Source organism: Loxodonta africana, unplaced genomic scaffold, assembly GCF_030014295.1.
Source record: "Loxodonta africana isolate mLoxAfr1 unplaced genomic scaffold, mLoxAfr1.hap2 scaffold_126, whole genome shotgun sequence".
NCBI classification, from domain to species: Eukaryota; Metazoa; Chordata; class Mammalia; order Proboscidea; family Elephantidae; genus Loxodonta; species Loxodonta africana.
The window spans coordinates 250279-268880 of NW_026974887.1; the positions used below are offsets into that span (position 1 = coordinate 250279).

The window sequence follows — 18602 nt, forward strand, 5'->3', positions numbered from 1 at the left end:
TTTCCTGTCTTTGGCCGCACTGCTTTGATAGCGTGCATGCATATGTGCTTCAGGGGTCATGTAGACAGATGCCCTGGAGGAATTTTTCTTAGTACAATCATGGTCGTGTGCCATCAAGAGATTCTGACTCATATCAACCTTGTATGACAACTTAGAATTGCCTCACAAGGTTTCCTAGGTTGCAGTCTTTATGGCGCAGCCCTGGTGGCACCGTGGTTAAGAGCTCGGCTGCTAACCAAAGGGTGGACAGTTTGAATCCACCAGTTGGTTCTTTGCGGAAAGACATGGCAGTCTGCTTCTGTAAAGACTTATAGCCTCAGAAACCCTATGGGGCAGTTCTGCTCTGCCCTATAGGGTCACTATGAGTTGGAATTGATTCAACAGCAACTGGTTTGGATTTTGTTTGGTTAGAATCTTTACGGGAGCCCATCTCCAGATCTTTTCAACCCCTGAGCTGGTGGGTTCCAACGGCCCACCTTTCAGTTAGCCAAGCACTTAACCGTTGCACCTCCAATACTTAACTCTGCGCCGGAGAGGGCCCTCTCCTGACGTCTCCTGTCTCCTCACCCCGTACACCTAGGCCTTGTCCTTGCTTCTAGACCCCACCCTCCCCTCTGGAGACCCAACTCCCCCACGCCCGCCCCACACCCGGGCCGCTGGGCGGGGCCGGCAGCCATGTTCCTCGCCGTCCAGCCAGTTACTCCCGGAAGTGCTGGGACGGGTGGTGAGGGGCCCGGGCCGGATGGCGCGCCTTAGAGAGGATACTGTTCATGCTGCGTTCCCTGCCGTGTTCTCTGAAAGGTATGAAACTCCGACACCTGGCTGGAGGGACCGGCTCCCAGACTGAACAAGCCCGGCCCCTCGAAGGTGTGGAGGGAAGGCGCCAGGAGGGAGGGTCCCAGTGCCAGCATCCCGGGGGCTCCAGAGGTTGGAGAGTCCGGACGTTGGGTTAGCAGCTCGCATCGCCCCCTCAGGCGTACCCCGTCCCGAGTGATCCCCAGGGGCGGACGCGGCACGGGGGCGGGCGGACGCAGCCACTCTAGGGTCTGCGAGAGGGAGCCTCTGGCCCGGGAGACGCAGCTGGTCTGCAAAATTTGCAGCCCCGTGGATTTGCGGGGGGCGGGGGTGGGGGTCCAGCCGCGGGATCCAGCTGCGGAGTGCCCTCGGGCCTGGGGGCTTGAAGGGCTTGGGGAGAAAGGCCGTGTCCAGGGCTGCGCCCAGGTCCCTACTCTGCCCGGGGCGGGTTTGCGGGCCAAGCTGGGGGATGGGGGCCTGCCCACCCCGCCCCCCACCTGCTCCCTGTGCCAGGGGGGAAACCAAGGCCCAGAGTTCGCCCGGGGGGGGTGAGATTCCAGACTGAGGGCGGGGCACTCGCCCCCATTCCTCCTCCCACCCCCACCAGACTCCGTAGGGTGCCACGGACAGGGGAGAGAGGGATCCCCTGCCCAAGGCTCTGCTGCCCCTTACTGTTTTGGGCACTGTGCCTGGGAGGCTGAGGCACCCCGCGCCCGCGCCCGCGCCCGCGCCCGCGCCCGCGCCCGCGCCCGCGCCCGCGCCCGCGCCCGCGCCCGCGCCCGCGCCCGGCTGGTCTACTCTCGGGGCTGGGGCGTCGGCGCGGCCCCACCGGGAAAGGAAGGGGTCCTGGGAATCTGTGGAGCAGCGCGGGGATCCTACTCCTTGTGGATGCAGCAGCGATTCAGTGTCTGTTAACAGTGTGGATGCCGGGTCCCGCTCCCCCTCTGCGTGGCAGGGGTGGGGTAGCAGGAAGGGGTCCTGAGCAACCATGTTGTTTGTTAACTTAAACGTTTGTGCGGCGCTGTGTACCGGTCGCTGTGGACGCGGTCTCTGGTGCTGAGGGGATTTGAGGGTTCCTCACACTGGCGGGATTTGGAGCCTCTACCCTGGTGGCAGTAGGTTTAGTGGGTTACCCTGGTGGCGTAGTGGTTACGTGCTAAGGCTGCTAGCCAAAAGGTTGGCAGTTTGAATCCACCAGGCGCTCCCTGGAAACTGTGGGGCAGTTCTACTCTGTCCTATAGCGTCGCTATGAGTCAGAATTGACTCGATGGCAACGGGTGTGTTTTGTTTTTTTTTTTTAGGTTGGAGATTAGGTGTCTCTCAGGCTGACATTTGAAAGTCTGGAGCTGACGGTTTATGAGGGTTTCTAAGGGTTTTAAGCGCTCCGGCCATGGGCACCAACCCGATCTTCCAGCACCTGCGGACGGACCGCCCCCCCTCCCCCCCCGGGGGATTGGCTGCTCTGGGACCCGGAGCCCAGAGGGCGGTGAGAAGCTGACAAACGTGAGTGATGTCCTGCAGGCTCCAGTTGGCGGGGCAGCCCTGCTCACATGGTCTCAATACCGGCAATCCGGCAGTCGGCTTCGTGCCTGGGGGTGGTTTCCGAATGTTCCCTCGTGTCCCCCGACCCGTGCGGGGCGACAACTCTCCCCTGGGCGGGTACCTAGTAGAGGCCTGCAGGGCATCAGGGTATGGAGGGGCAGAGCTTGGGCGGGGAGGGCGCGGCCCTGCAGGTTCCTGTACATGACCACGGCAGGGGGGTGCGGGTCGTGAAGGCTGGACCTGGTAGAGGACCCACTAGGTCGCACAGAAGGAGTGGGTTAGGATAATCATAGCATTAACGGGAGTATTGAGAGAGCGCCCTGGGGCGTTGGGTCCCTCGGGAAGAAAAGCTTCTGCTGTCGCCACTGGAGCGGTACCCAGGTCGTCCGGGCTTAGGTCCAGGAGGTTCCCATGCTCAGAGGGCCTGGTGGGCAGAACAGAACCGGCGGTGCGCGCGCCCTCTCGCGGCCTTGCACCGAATCGCTGAAGTCCAGTGTCAGGCGATTCTAAGCCATGGTTTTGGAACTGAATAGTGAAGCAGAGCAAATGATGCAGTGCCTTGATGGGACCGGTGGAGACAACAAGAAGCAAAGCACAGCTCAAACTTCAAAATTCCACTGAGTGTTAGTAGGATTTGGAGGAAGAAAATAGACGGAGAGTCGAGAGGCCCAGAGATGCAGAAGGGTTAGAGGATTAGGGTTAGGGGTTAGGGTTTGGTGTTAGGGGTCCAGGTTTGGGGGTTAGAGGTTTGGGAGTTAGGTTTAGGGGTACAGGTTTTAGGTGGTTGGGGGTTGGGGTTAGGGCTGGGGTTACTAGGCTCGGGCACAAGTGGTTTAGGGTTAGGGTTAGAGTGAGGCTGAGATTGATTCCCCAGTCTTGTGTACCGTCTTTCCTTCGCCAGAGTTACCACCGATCTGTTGTTTGGTTGGAAACCCTGGTGGCGTAGTGGTTAAGAGCCACCGGTGCTAACCAAAGGTCTGCAGTTCGAATCCACCAAGCACTCCTTGGAAACTCTATGGGGGCAGTTCTAATCTGTCCTGTAGGGTCGCTATGAGCTGGAATCAACTCGACAGCAGTGGGTTTGGTTTTTTTGGTTATTGTTTAGTTGGCTTTTCTCTACCCGCTCTTCGTCTCCCTGGTGAACATCAAGGATTGTTTCTGTGCGTAAATGTTTTCATGAGTTTTTATGATAGTGGTCTCTTACTGTATATGACGTTTTGTGATTGACTTAGTGTGATGCGCCCCAGATTCATCCATGGTGTGAGATGTTTCGGAGATTCATCATTGGTCTTTATTGTCGTGTAGTGTTCCACTGTGTATGTACCGTAGTTTGTTTATCCATTCCTCTGTGGACGAGCACTTAGGTTGTTTCCATCTTTTTGCAACTGTGAATAATGTTGCAGTGAACACGGGTGTGCATGTGTCTATTCCTGTGACTGCTCATGGAAACCCTGGTGGCTAGTGGTTAAGTGCTATGGCTGCTAACAAAAAGGGTTAGGGTTTGGGCTTAGGGATGTTAAGGTTAGGGTTGTTAGAGTTAGGGTCGTTAGGGTTTGGGGTTAGAGTTTAGGGTTAGGGTTTTTTGGTTGGGGTTAGGTGTTAGGGTTAGGTTTAGGGTTTGAGGTTAGAGTTTGGAGTTAAGGTTAGGTGTTAGGGGTTGCAGTTTGGGGTTTAGGGTTTTGGGGTTTAGTCGTTAGGGTTTGGTTTAGGTTTTAGGGGTCAGGGTTTAGGTTTAGGGTTGGGGTTGGTGTTGGGTCTGTTTGGGATATGTGGTTTGGGGTTAGAGGGTGGGTGTTAGAGGGTTGGGGTCTAGAGGGTTGGGGGTTAGAGATTGAGGGAGTTAGAGGGTGAGGGGTTAGAGGGTGAGGGGGTTAGAAGTTGAGAAGATTATAGAGTGAGGGAGTGAGAAGGTGAGGGTGTGAGGGGGTGAAGGTTAGGATTTAGGGTTAGAGGGTTTAGGCTTAGGGTTCAGAAGCTTGGGGTTAGGGGGTTAGGGTTTTTGGGTTCAGAGGTTGGGGTTGGTGTTGTGGTTAGGGTTAGAGAGTTAGGGTTAGAGGGTTAGGCTTAGAGGATTAGGGTTAGGGCTAGGGCTTAGGGGTTCAGGTTTAGGGGTTTGGGATGGGTTTGGGGTAAGGTTTTAGGGTTTAGGATTAGAGGGTTAGGCTTAGGGCTTAGAGTTTAGGGTTTTAGGATTTAGAGTTTAGGGCTTAGGGCTTAGAGCCTAGGGTTTAGGGCTTAAGGTTTAAGGCTTAGAGTGAGCGTTAAGGCTGGGGGCTGGGGTTAGGGTTTAGGGTATTAGGGTTAGAGGGTTAGACGGTTTAGTGTTTAAGCTTAGGGTTTAGGGGTTAGGGGTTGGAGTTAAGGGTGTTAGTGTTTAGGGTTTTGGCGTTTAGGGTGTTAGGGTTAAATGTGTTAGGGCTAAGGGTGTTAGGGTTTTAAGTGTTATGGTTTAGGGTTTAGAGTTAAGTGATAGGGTTAGGCTTAGGCTCATTCTTAGGTTTAGGGCTAGGGATTTGAGGTTTAGGGTTTGGGGTTAGGTTTGGAGGTTGGGGTTAGGATTAGGGCTAGGGTTAGAGGGTTAGGGTTAGAGGTTAGAGTTAGAGGGTTAGGGTTTCGGATTAGGGTTTCATGTTAGCGTTAGAGGGTTAGGGTTCGAGGGTTAGGGTCATTAGGGTTAGGGTGGTTAGGGGTTAGGGTTAGGTGTTAGGGTTTAGGGTTTACGGTTAGGTTTAGGGTTTGGGGTTTGGGATTTGAGGTTTGGGTTTAGGGTTTGAGGCTTAGAGTATAGGGTTTAGTGTGTAGGGTTTTGATGTGTAGTGTTTTGGGGTGTAGGTGTTTAGGTTGTAGAGTTTAGGGAATAGGGGTTAGGGTTTGGGTTAGGGTTAGAGTTTAGGGCCTTGGGGGTTAGGACCTAAGGGCTTAGGGTCTTAGGGGCTTTGGGGCTCAGGGCTTAGGGGCTAGAGTTAGAGGGCTAAGGCCAGAGGGCCCGAAGGCCAGAGGGCCAGGGTTATGGTTTGATTCCTGGCTGGCAATTTTTTTCCTTCAATATTTTGTGTAAGTCATCCCTTTGCCTTCTTGCCTGCATGATTTCTGCTGAGTAGTCCAAGTTTTTTATTATTTACTCTCCTTTGTTGGTGACTTCCTTTATCCCTAGCCTCTCTTAAAATTCTCTTTATATTTGATTTTGGCAAGTTTGATTATTATGTGTCTCGGTCACTTTCTTTTGAGATCTACCGTATGTGGAATTCGATGAGCATCTTTCATGATATCAGGGAAGTTCTGCCAACAAATCTTCAACAGTTCCCTCTGTATTTTCTGTTAGCCCTCCCTGTTCTGGTACTGAAATCACTCATAGTTATTTCTCTTGATAAAGTCCCACATGATTCTTTGGATTTCTTCATTTAAAATTCTTTTATCTGCTTTCTCTTCAAATATATTAGTCCCAAGAGTTTGATCTTCCATCTCAGTAATTCTGCCTTCCAATTCCTCAATTGTGCTCTTATTACTTTCTATTGAGTTTTCTGACTCTGTAATTTTATTGTTAATCTTCTGAATCTCTGATTGCAGTCTCTCTATGGTTTCTTGCAGCTTATTAAATTTTTAACTATGTTCTTGAGTAACCTTTTTAATTTCTTCAGCTGCTTTATCTTTGTGTTCCTTGGCTTGATCTGCATTTTGCCTCATTGGAGAAATCCTTGGGCCCTTCACTGGCACGCCATGCAGCTCCACGACGTCCACTCCTGGCCCTGACATTTGGCCGGTGCCCCACTGAACATGTGCTCCGGAGCCATGTTTCTCCACCCATCACTATCATTCTGCCACCAGGGGATATGTGAGTGTGGGAGTCACCATTTCTCACTGGCAGCAGCATCACAAGTCACTAGACTTCCAGGTACCCGCAGACGTAGGCTGCCTTCTGCCTCAGGAAACGTCCCGAATCCTTTATACCAGACGCTGACACTGGGCCACTGGTGGACATTCATTTTCATCCACACAGAGGTCTGGGTGAGGGTCAGCAGGCCAGGTAGGTGAAGTCAAGGCCAGGTGGGCGGGACTAAGGTTTCTTTGCCATCACCATGGAGAGAGTCTCCCCACCGGAAGAGTGGGCAGAGCTTATGATGGGCCTGGTGACAAGACTTAGCCAATGGCAGAGATCCAGTCCACCAGGCAGATGACACAGGGTCCTCCATTGTGACCTAGGACACCTAGTGGCCAAAGGATTTGAGCACACCCTGGGAAAGGCTATGCAGGCACAAGGGAGCCCCTGGTGCGGACTGCTTCACGGCATTGGCAGAGCAAGCCAGGGTCCAATTTTCCCACTTTCCTCAGGATATCAGTATGCAAGACATCCCCACTCACCATCTCTTGCCTCTCTCTCTGTATGTGTTCATTCTCTGAAATCTCTTCTTTCTCCCCCCATGCACTTCACAGCTTGGAGTGCCTGATAGAATGCCTAGAGACGAAAGAGCAAAGGGAGAAGGCCTCTGGCTCTACTGGTTGCCCATGGGCAGAGAAGATCTGCTAGTCTATCTGGAAGGTCTAGAGAGTAGTCATTGATTGGGGAGCTACATCACGGGTGGACCCTGGCCAGGTGAAGCTTGCTGACACGGGGCAGCCTCTCCGGAGACTACTAATTCCGCTGATAACATTCTATGCAAATACCCGGGTGAGTGCCATGGGCAGAAAACATTGACACATACCTGCCAGAGGCCTATTCTGGGTCTGAAGAGTCCACCCTGGTCTCCAGCAACTCATCATCTCAGCACACACTTTGCCTGCACGCATGGAAATTGCCTCTCTCAACGAATGTCTTCACCTGCTAGGAAACACACGAAGTCACTCAGCCAAAGGAGAGCACAGGCAAAGTCAACTGAAGCCCGTATTGTCAAGATTTTGCTTCTGTTGGGGCACAGCCCCCGGTGGCACAGTGCATGCGCGTCACTTCTCCAAAGACAAGGCCGAAATCCGGGCATCCAGGGCCCCAGCAGTCCAGAGTCTGCGCATGGCGGCATATGGATCGCCTCTTTGCCACATACAGGAGGGAGGCCTGTGCCCTAGACTGGCTCCGCTAGAGCTCCACGACCTCAGCTATTTTCCCTGACCTTTGGCCCGTGCCCTCATGATTGTGTGATCTCTAGTTACACTTCACCTCCGACCACTCTGAGTCCGCCACCTGCGGATACCTGAGTATGGAAATTAACATCTATCACTCGCTGCAGTGTCACAGGTCGGTCACTAGGTGTCTAGGCTCAGACTGACCTTGGCTGTCTTCTGCCCAGGCAACTAGCCTAAGCCTTCAAAGGAAATGAGGACACGTGGTCACTGGCCGACATCCTTTAACCAACACTGAGTCCCTGGTCAGCATCCTGGAGTCCTGGCAAGAAGAGCCAGGCACCTCCAGGAGCATCTGGAGCAGGAGACAGGGGCTGAAGAAGCTACCACACCTACTGGTGCTGCTACACATGTGGGTGACCTGGCTGCAGAGATTGCAGGCATGGCCTCAAGGTCAAAGGAGAAAGCACCTGAAGACGTGCTAGGACTCTTAGACTGAGAGAAGCAGGATGTCTGGACTGCAAAATATGCACCCTTCAGGGAAGAAGTTCATTCAGGCTTCTTAAACCCACCTCACCTGGAAAATCCATCCTCTTTTAGCCTTGTGCCCCTTCCACGCCCCCTCTAGTACAAAGAGAGATGCAGCCCTACGGCACCAGGGTGGAAGAAGCCCCAGGATAGCTGTCCGAAGACATGAGGTCCACTCAAAAGCTTCCCCCGCCAAGGAGAGAAGAGGACAAGACTCACCTGCAGATGAGGTCTCAGGGCCCTGAGAATGAGCATAATGTTTGTAAGGAAAGAGAAATGGGATTTCAGTGGGACATGGAAGTCTGAGAAAGAGCCTCTGCAAAGATAGCTCTAAGGGAGGTGTGATTGTGAAGGTGGGCTGGTCACTGAGTTCTTTGTAGTACAAGGTACCAGACAGAAGCCAGACTCTGGGGGGAACCTGCCTGCCGGTGAGCAGCGGGCATAAAACCCTAAACCAATGAGAATCGAATCCCTTCCCAGCAGCTTCTGCACAGATCAGTGATGTTTGCTTGGTCTTTCTCTTTTCTGTGGTCTAACCTGATCTGTTCTGAGATCAGAGAGTTGGAATAGAAAAGCCTGACTGAGATGAAACGAGCAAAGAGAAGACAAGGCCTCCTAAATCTGGTGAAGACAGAACACAGATAACCAAAGGTGAGGATGGGAAGAAACAGATTGAGTTCCAAGTCCCATCCACAGTATCCCAGGGCCTGGGAATCCCTGGAAGTGCCAGAGGTGTGTACTCCCTGGGAGATGTGACCCCAAGTGTCAGAGGAATCCCTATGGAGCAAGGAAGGGAGGGCAGGGCCTCTAGGATGGGCACTTCCATACAGGCTGCCCATGTGAATTTCTCAGAGTGACCGTGACAGATCCTGAGAGGGACAGTTTGAGGCAAAGGAAAGTAAGTTTTCTGAAGAGGGGTGAATTCCACAGTCTCCTGATAATGAAACAGAAATCCCGTCCTGCTCAGAGGTACTGAGTAGGAGGGATTGTGAATTCCCATCCTGCACAGAGGTTGGCTGGGAAGTTCGACTGTCTAAAGACAATGTGGCCAAAGTCTTCTTTATCTTTCAAAGATATATCTTCAACTTCCTGCAAATTCAATCCTGAAAAAAAGCCTAGAATATACAAGTGTGGGTTTTTCAGGAGAGCAACAAGGGGAGAAGGTGATAGTGGCATATCAGAGAAGGAGAACAATAGTCTAAGGGTCCCTGTGTTACTTAACGAATCAAGTATTCTTCCTTACCTGTAGACATGCAAATTCAGTAGATGTTTTAGCAATAACTGCATTAATCCTCACAGAATTCTTTTTGGCCATTTCGAGGCATAGAGACCAGAAGAAGTCATTAGTTACAAGAGCAAGCAATAATTCGCTGGTCTGAATTTTGTTCAATTTCTGTGTTTGCCCTTCATAGATGGATAAAAGTCTCTGAATCTGGCATTGAAGACAGTGTTTTCTCTATTGTTATGGATTGAATAGTGTCCCCCAAAATGTGTGCCAACCTGGCCAGGCCATGATTCCCAGTATTGTGTGGTTGTCCTGCATTTTGTGATCTGATGTGATTACTTATGTGTTGTAAATTCTAACCTCTGTAATGTTAATGAGGCGGGATTAGAGGCAGTTAGGTTAATGAGGGAGGACACAATCTACAGGATAAGGGTGAGTCTTGAGTCAGTCTCTTTTGAGATACAAAGAGAAAAGTGAGCAGAAATGAGAGGGACCTCATACCACCAAGGAAGAAGTGCATGGAGTGGAGCATGTCCTTTTGACCCAGCGTCCACGCGCTGAGAATTTCCTAGGCCAGGGGAAGATGGATGACAAGGACTTTCCCCCAGAGCCACAAAGAGAGAAAGCTTTCTCCTAGAGCTGGTGCCCTGACTTCAAACTTCTTGCTTCTTAAACTGTGAGAGAATAAGTTTCTGTTTGTTAAAGGCATCCACTTGTGGAATCTCTGCTATAGCCACACTAGATAACGAAAAAACACATATATCAAATAGTCAAAAAAAAAAAAAGGTTTCAAATACACACACATACACCTATGATGTTATTAAACTTTAAAAAGTTTTACATTCTTATAACACATTTAACAAGAGATTTGTATACAGAAGTTATAATAAGAGCCATCCCCACATAAGTATATTGTACCTGCTCCCCCAAAGTGTCCAGTGTCCAAAGATACATATGTACCCTTTTACACACTTCTTTTTGCCGGGACACATGTAAGTACATTCATTTGTTTGTTTTTATGGAAATTAGGTCACACTCTACCCATGTTTTTCTCTGAATCACTCTTCACTTGACAATTTCTCATGGTTCCTCTAAATCAGCAGACATGGAAGAAGCACTCTTTTTGGTTCTTCCTATTTTTAACTCCCACCACTCTTCTGTCAGTTTGTTGTACTGTGGTGGCTTGCATGTTGCTGTGATGTTAGAAGCTATGCCACCGGTATTTCAAATACCACCATGTTCACCCATGGTAGACTGGTTTGAGTGGAGCTCTGGATTTAGACAGACTAGGAAAAAGGACCTAGTGACCTATTTCTAAAAACAACTGGCCAGTGAAATCTTACAAATAGTACTGGAACACTGTCTGATTGAATGACAGAGGATAACCCCTTAGGTTGGAAGGCACTCAAAATATGAGTGGGGAAGAGCTACCTTCTCAAAGTAGATCCCACTTTAATGACGTTTCCTGATGGGGCACAACTCATAATGAGAAGAAACTGATGCAAATATCCTTTAATAATCAGAACGTGAAATGAAGGAAGTATGAATCTAGGGAAATTGGAAGTCATCAAAAATGAAATGGAATGCATAAAGGTCAGTAATCCAAGGCATTAGTGAGCTGAAATAGCTTGGTTTTGGACATTTTAAACTAGACAATGATATGTTCTACTATGCCAGGATTGAGATACTGAAGAGAACGGCATCATATTCATCGATAAAAAGAACATTTCAAGATCTTTTCTGAAGTAGAACACTACGATCAATAGGATAATATTCACAGGCCTACCAGGAAGACCAGTTAATAAGACTATTATTCAAATTTACACACAAATTATGAATGTGAAAGATGAAGAGGTTGAAGGTTTTTACCAAGTTCCGCAGTTTGAAACTGATCAAACGTGATGCATTCATCAATCAAGATGTACTGATAATTACGTAATTAGAATGCGAAGTTGAAAACAAAGCAGACAAATCAGCAGTTGGAAAATAAGGTATTGATGATAGAAATGACAATGAAGCTTACATGATAGAATTTGGCAAGACCAATGACTTATTCATTGCACATACCTTTCGTCAGGAACATAAATGGTGATTATACTCGTGAACCATTCCAGGCAGAATAGATAGGAATCAAATTTGTGGAAGGTGATGATGGAGAAGGTCAATACCATGAGTCAGAATCAGGCCAGGGGCTGACTTCAGAACAGATGATCAGTTGCTCATATTCACGTTCAAGTAGAAGCTGAAGAAAATTAAAACAAGTCCATGAGTCAAAGTATGCCCTTGAGTATATCAAACCTGAATTTAGAGACCATCTCAAGAATAGATTTGATGCACTGCACACTAATGATCGAAGACCAGATTAGTTGTGGGATGATAGCAAGGACATCATATATGAAAAAAACAAAAAGTCATTAGAAAGACAGGAAAGAAAGCAAAGACCAAAGAGGATGTCACAAGAGACTCTGAATCTTGCTCTTGAATGTACAGTAGCTAAAGAGAATGGAAGGAAAAATAAAGTAAAAGAGCTCAACAGAATACCTGAAAGGGAAGCTGGAGAAGACAAAGTATGATAATAATAATGTGAACAGATCTGGAGTTAGAAAACCAAAAGGGAAGAAAACACCTGGCATTTCTCAAACTGAAAGAACTGAAGGAAATATTCAAGCCTCTAGGTGCAATACTGAAGGAAGGATTCTATGGGCAAAATATCGAACAACACAGGAAACATCAAAAGAAGACGGAAGGAATACACAGACTCAATACGCCAAAAAGAATTGGTCGACGTTCAACCATTTCAGGAGGTAGCATTGGATCAAGAGCTGATGGTACTGAAGGAAGAACTCCAACCTGCACTGAAGGCATTGGCAAAAAACACGGCTCCAGGAACTGATGGAGTACCAAATGAGATGTTTCAACACAGGGACGCAGTGCTGGAGGCGCTCACTTGACTATTCCAATATATTTGGAAGACAGCTACCTGACCAAATGACTGGAAAAGATCTATATGTGTACCCATTTCAAAGAGAGGTGGTCCAACGCAATGCGGAAATTATCGAGCAACGTCATTAACATCCCACGCAAGAAAAATTTTGCTGAATATAATTTAAAAACAGTTGCAGCAGTACACAGACAGGCAACTACCAAAAATTCAAGCTGGATTCAGAGGAAGACATGGAACGTGGGATATCATTTCTGATGTCTGATGGATCTTGGCTGAAAGTAGAGAATATCAGTAAGATGTTTACCTATTTTTGTTTCCTATACAAGCACACTCAACTGTGTGGCTCACGACAAATTATGGATAGCTTAGCAAAGAATGGGAATTCCAGAACACTTAACTGTATTCATGCGGAATATCTACATAGACCAAGAGGCAGTCATTTGAGTAGGGCAAGGGGATACCGTGTGGTTTAAAATCAGAAAGTTATGTGTCATGGTGGTATCCTTTCACCATACTTACTCAATCTGTATGCTGAGCAAACATTCTGAGAAGCTGGTCTCGAAGAACAAGAACATGGCATTAGTTTTGGAGAAAGATTCACTAACAACCTATGATATGCAGCTGATACGACCTTGCTTGCTGAAAGTAAAGAGGACTTGAAGCAGTTACTGATGAAGAGCAACCACTACAGCCTTCAGTATGGATTACACCTCAACATAAAGAAAACAAAAATTCTCACAACTGGACCAGTAAGCAACACCATGATAAACAGAGAAAATACTGAAGTCATCAAGCATTTCATTTAACTTGAATCCATAATCAATGCCCACAGAAGCAGCAGTCAAGAATTCAAACAATGTATTGCATTGGGCAAATCTGTTGCAAAAGACCTCCTTGAAGTGTTGAGAAAGAAAGATGTCACTTTGAGGACTAAGGTGTGCCTGAGCAAAGCCATGATATTTTCTATCACCTCACATGCTTGAGCAAGTTAGACAATGAATACGGAAAACCGAAGAACTGATTCATTTAAAATATGGTGTTGGCAAAGAATACTGAATATACCATGGACTGCCAGAAGAATAAACAAAACCATCTTGGAAGAAGTACACCAAGAATGCACCTTAGAAGCAAGGATGGCGAGACTTCGTCTCACGTGCCTTGGACATATTTTCAGGAGGGACCTGTCCCAGGAGAGGCTCATCATGCTTGGAAAAGCTGAGGGTCAGAAAAAAAGAGGAAGGCGCTCAACAACATGAACTGACACAATGGCTGCAAGAATGGGCTCAAACATAGCAATGATTGTGAGGATGGTTCAGGATCAGGCGGTGTTTCATTCTGTTTTACACAGGATCGATGGCATCTAACAGCCACAACTAACATATGTATGCATATATATATGTATGTGTGTATGTGTGTGTGTGTATATATATATACCCATTGCCATCGAGTCGGTTCCAACTCATAGTGACCCTACAGGACAAAGTAGAACTGCCCCACAGAGTTCCCAAGGAGCGCCTGGTGGATTCGAACTGCTAACCTTTTGGTTAGCAGCTATAGCTATTAACCATTATGCGACTAGGTTTTCCATATATATATATTCTCTTCACTAGTTTTGCATCTCTAGAGATCCCAGCTAAGACATTTGGTACCTACTGTGGTTCTAGAGGAACCAAATCTTAAGGATGAGTTTTCTGAATTGATTCTCAAGTCTGGCTAGTCTTAAAGGCACTGATGACTGTCTCCAGTAGTAAACAGGCTATTGCTAATCCATGGTGGGAGGTGACAATAGAAATACGCAAAATACTACTACCACTGGATCAAATATTTGTGAGAGACAAGGCTCTGCCTGATTACATATTTGATACTTTTCTATAATTTTGTCAGAATAAGAATAATAAGGAAGCTGCTTGGTTAGTCCTGCTTTTGCTAGTCACACTGGTGAATGAAAGAAATGGGCTCAAAGCTGAAGCACCACATACAAGATCTGAAAGCTGCCACTTGTGCCCAGAAAGAAAACCATATTTCTTATAGTAACAAGGCTAATGCTGCCAAAAATAAACTCAGATTCTTATCATAAGAGTGACTGAATTAAAGCGCCAGTTGAATATCCAGCCTCAAATGGTGTCTGAAGTTAGAGTGAGGGCACTGATTGGGAAGAAATGGGATCCTGAAACTTGGGATGAGGACATATGGGCAGACAGTCAGGAAGCGGGGGACAATGAACCTCCAATTTCTGTTGAATCGCTCTTCCTAACAGAACCAGACCTCTTACTCCCATCTGAAGAGATTCTCTAATTTTGCCTGCTAAGGCACCCTTCCCAGTAAAACAATTATCCCTTCCACCTCCATCTAATGAGATTACCCTCAGCTGTGCCTGAAGTGTCTTGTTTGAGTTATCTCCTGGGGTGGTATCTGGGGCATTGCCTGGGGCATCACCTTAGGCAGATGTCTTATAAGACACGGCTGAACATCCCACTGCCACTGCCCATTTTTGCTTCTAGACCTATACCTAGACTTCAGTCCCAACAAGCCCCAAAAGGTGAACTATGAAGTGTGACCCAGGAGAAGGTATGCTAAACTCCAAAAGAACTGCTTGATTTTTCTAATACATACATACATACAGAAACCTGGTGAACATGTGTGGGAATGGCTATTATGGGTGTGGGATAATGGTGCAAGCAACATAAAGGTGGATTAGTCTGAGTTTATTGATATAGACCCAGGAAGCATAGATTCTTCATTCAGTGTTTCAGCTTGAGAGGTTAGAAAAGGACGTCATAGTTTATTTGGTTGGTTTACTGAAGCATGGATTAAGTGGTGGCCTACAATAAATCAAGTGGAAATGGCAGATCTGCCATTGTATACTGTAGGAGAAGGTAACCAAAGGCTGAGGGAAACTGGCAGGTTAGAATGGATTTATTAGGCTGGACCCACAGACCCACACACGGAGTGCCCAGAGGGCTTTCTTTGTACCATAGCGGTGAGGTACAAATTTGTGCAGCAAGCCCCAGCATTATTGAAGACTTCTGTGGTTGCTATTTTATGTAAGTAAGAGTCCACAGTGAGAACTGCCCTAACTGAATTAAGACACCTAACTACAATGCAGTTGACTGGACCCCGTGGTGGTAGCAGCCAAGTGGTGGCACTCAATCAACAAAGACAAGGTGGGTGTGGTTACCATAACAGACAGTAGAGTCAAAGCAGTAATCAGAATAGTCTGCTCACATGGATTTATGGCAATGGCTACTTAGTCATAGTGGCCCTGGGAGTGAAAGAGCTGGGAAATGTACATCTCCTGGTACCTAGTGTCTTAGATATCTAGTGCTCCTGTAACAGAAATACCACAAACGGATGACTTTAACAAAGAAAATTATTCCCTCACAGTCTAGGAGGCTATAAGTCCAAATTCAGGGTGCCAATTCCAGGGGAAGACTTTCTCTCTGTCACTCCTAGGGGAAGGTCTTTGTCACCAATCTTCCCCTGGACAAGAAGGTTCTCAGCACAGGGATCCTAGGTCCAAAGGATGCACTGCTCCTGACACTTCTTTCTTGGTGGTACTGAGGTCCCCCTGTCTCTCTGCTCTTTTCTCTTTTATATCTCAAAAGAGACTGACTTAAAACACAACTTAATCTTGTAGATTGAGCCCTGCCTCCTTAACATAACTGCTTCAAATCTTCGCTCATTAACATCCTAGAGGTAGGATTTACAATACATTGGAAAATCACACCAGCTGACAAAATGGTGGATAATCGCACAATACTGGGAAGCATGGCCTAGTCAAGCTGATATATACATTTTGGGAAGACAGAGTTTAATCCGTAACACCTAGTATGCAGCTATCCACCTGTTAATGCCTTTTTCTCCACACCTGTTTGGAAGTATCACCAGAAACAGTGTGCCTTCTCTCTGACCTAAGTATATAAGGACCAAATAATATAGAGGAATCTCTGTTACATTTTCTCCATCTTACCAATATTTGGCCTCATAGGCAGACCCAGTCACTTAATTGCACGGCAGAATGAAGAGATTAAAGCCCCAACATTCTTGCCAGTGGACAAGGAAGGTAGCTGCTCAGACATCAGAGAGCCTCAGAGAGACAGAGACCAGGTGGCTCAAGAGAGGGATACCATAAAGTTGTTTTTCATACCCCCCTCCACTCCCATAGTTGCATATGCTTTGCTCTGACTCCAAGAAGTAGATCAATCCTTTGAGAACTGCATTATGGGTTAGAACACCAACAAGGTCCCAGACTGAGTGACACTCCCATAGATTACAACCAAATATCATCGCAAAGTCTTCAAAATCTGAACTGACATCTGAGCCACAGCATCCAGAAGTTGGGAAAGAACCTGCAGCCTGAACATAACTGGGTCAAGTGATTGCTAAAACAAACAACATCAACATTTTCTGTAAGATTGAAGTAAGACATAGTCTTGGAATCATAGACAAAAACTTTAAAAAGCTACTTTAACCACGCTCAAAGAAGTAACGGGCACACCTTAGAAAAATAGAAAAATACATAGAAACCATTCACGAATGAAAATTTTAGACAGGAAAAATAGAGATAAAAAATTCACTTGATCAGCGGAATGCTGTTGACAGACAAAAGGATCAATGAGATGAAAATAGTTCAATTGAAAATATCCAATCTGAAAACAGAGGACAAATATTGAAAAAAAAAATGAACAGAGCCTCAAAAAAATCCAAAAATATCTAACATTTATTTACTGGAATTCCATAAGGTGTAGAGAAAATATGTGGTGTAGAAAAAAGTATCTAAAGAAATACTGGCTCAACACTTTCCCAATTTGTTGAAAGACATAAACTTACAGATTCAACAAGCTATGCAAACTCCAACAAGTTAAACTCACATAATTTTACGCCCAAATGCCTCACTGTCATTTGTGGAATAACAAGGACCAAGAAAATATCTTCAAAGAAGCTAGAGAGAAAACAACTCATCTCACACAGGAGAAACAATTGGAATGACTCTGTATTCATCATCAGAAGCCATGGAGGCCAAAAGGCTGTGAAAACAACATTTTTTCAACACTGAAAGAAAAGAAACATTAACCCAGTGTTCTATAGGCTGTTATTTCCTTCATGAGTAAAGGAAAAATACTGACATTCTCAGGTGAAGGACGCTTAAGAGAATTCATCGCCACCAGACTTGTTCTAAATGAAACACTAAGGAAGTTCTTCAGGTGGCAGGCTTGGAATTTCAGGAATTATGGAAAGCAACAAAGTGGAAAGTACCTTCTGAAGTTTGCCGTTCAGCCAAAGATTAGACAGGTCTATAAAACAAACAATAACACACGTGAAGAAAGTGTTTCTTAGTTCAATCGTGTGTATGAGACCAAAAGTGCAAAACCTGCCCAAAAGCACAGAAAAGAGGGCAGGATGGAACAGGAATCATGGCGGATGGAAACGGGGAACTGGAGCATAGAAGAGAATACTGACACATCATGAATATTGCCACCAATGTCACAAAACAATTGTGTATAAATGGCTGAACAAGAAAGTAATTTGCTCTGTAAAGTTTCAAATAAAGCACAATAAAAAATTTTTAAAAAGTGGTAGGTATCTGGGTAAACATATTATGCCAACCCTGCTGTCACTGCACAACATGGCGCAGGACTCCCCTCTTTGGAAAGACTTTCTAGCCTATTGGAAACACTTTGGAATATACTCTTGGTGGCAAATTAGTATTAGAGAATGGGATTATTTTGAAAATATGAGATGTCTGTACTCATGCCTGGTGAATAAACTGGATAATAAAATTTTCAGAGCGAAATGAGATGTTCTAACAGAAAAATAGGCCTGAATTCCCACGTGGGCCATGAGCCTACTCTGAAGGCCTTTCCCAGAGAGGCATTTCAGGCACTTCTAGAGCAGCAGGAGCACTGGGGAATGCATGTATCAACCTCCCCCAGGGCCTTCTCTGAGGAGTAAGTACCTGCTTTAGTACTAAGCTTAGGGGTTCATAAATAGTCATTCTGCATAAGGTCTTCAGGTTCAAGTCTGTAATCCAGCTGGGATTCTGTGTGTGCTGCATCTCTGCATCAAAAGAACATACTTCTAGAAGCAGAATGCCAGGAGAGAGGCGGTTGGGCAGTTGGGGGTGGGGGGTGCTGCGCAGACAGGGGTGCCCAAGGGAGGCACAATATAGTCATTCTGCAGCAGGTCTAGTCATTCTGCATAAGAATTAGAATGCTTCTGTCAATGCATAATAGTTTACATACAGGACATAAACAAAGTGACTGAAGGACAAAGTTGAATAGTAAACCAAGCCACTCCCTGTCAATCCTTACCTGAGAGGGTCTTCATCAGGACTTCTGGGGATGGAGAACTACACAGTAAACGCTGATTTATTTTACCTCTTCCTTCCTCAAGAAACAGGAACTGGTGTTAAGATGTCAGGTGTCAAGCCCCAAACTCCTCTTCTGGTCTGTATTTAAGCTGTATAATAAAACTGGGATCAGGCAATCAGCCGTGAGCAGACAGACCCAGAGTATT

General features: G+C 46.6%; 1 long non-coding RNA gene across 1 annotated transcript in view; it reads right to left on the reverse strand.

The window, feature by feature from the left end:
- Positions 1-1647: 1647 nt before the first annotated feature.
- Positions 1648-18602, reverse strand: part of LOC135229189 (uncharacterized) — a 58987-nt gene continuing 42032 nt past the window's right edge. The window contains exons 2-5 of the long non-coding RNA XR_010319961.1: positions 18398-18545; positions 11210-11384; positions 7038-7156; positions 1648-6790 (exon numbers count right to left, since the gene is read on the reverse strand). This is a non-coding gene — a long non-coding RNA (uncharacterized LOC135229189). The remainder of the gene's footprint in view (positions 6791-7037; positions 7157-11209; positions 11385-18397; positions 18546-18602) is intronic.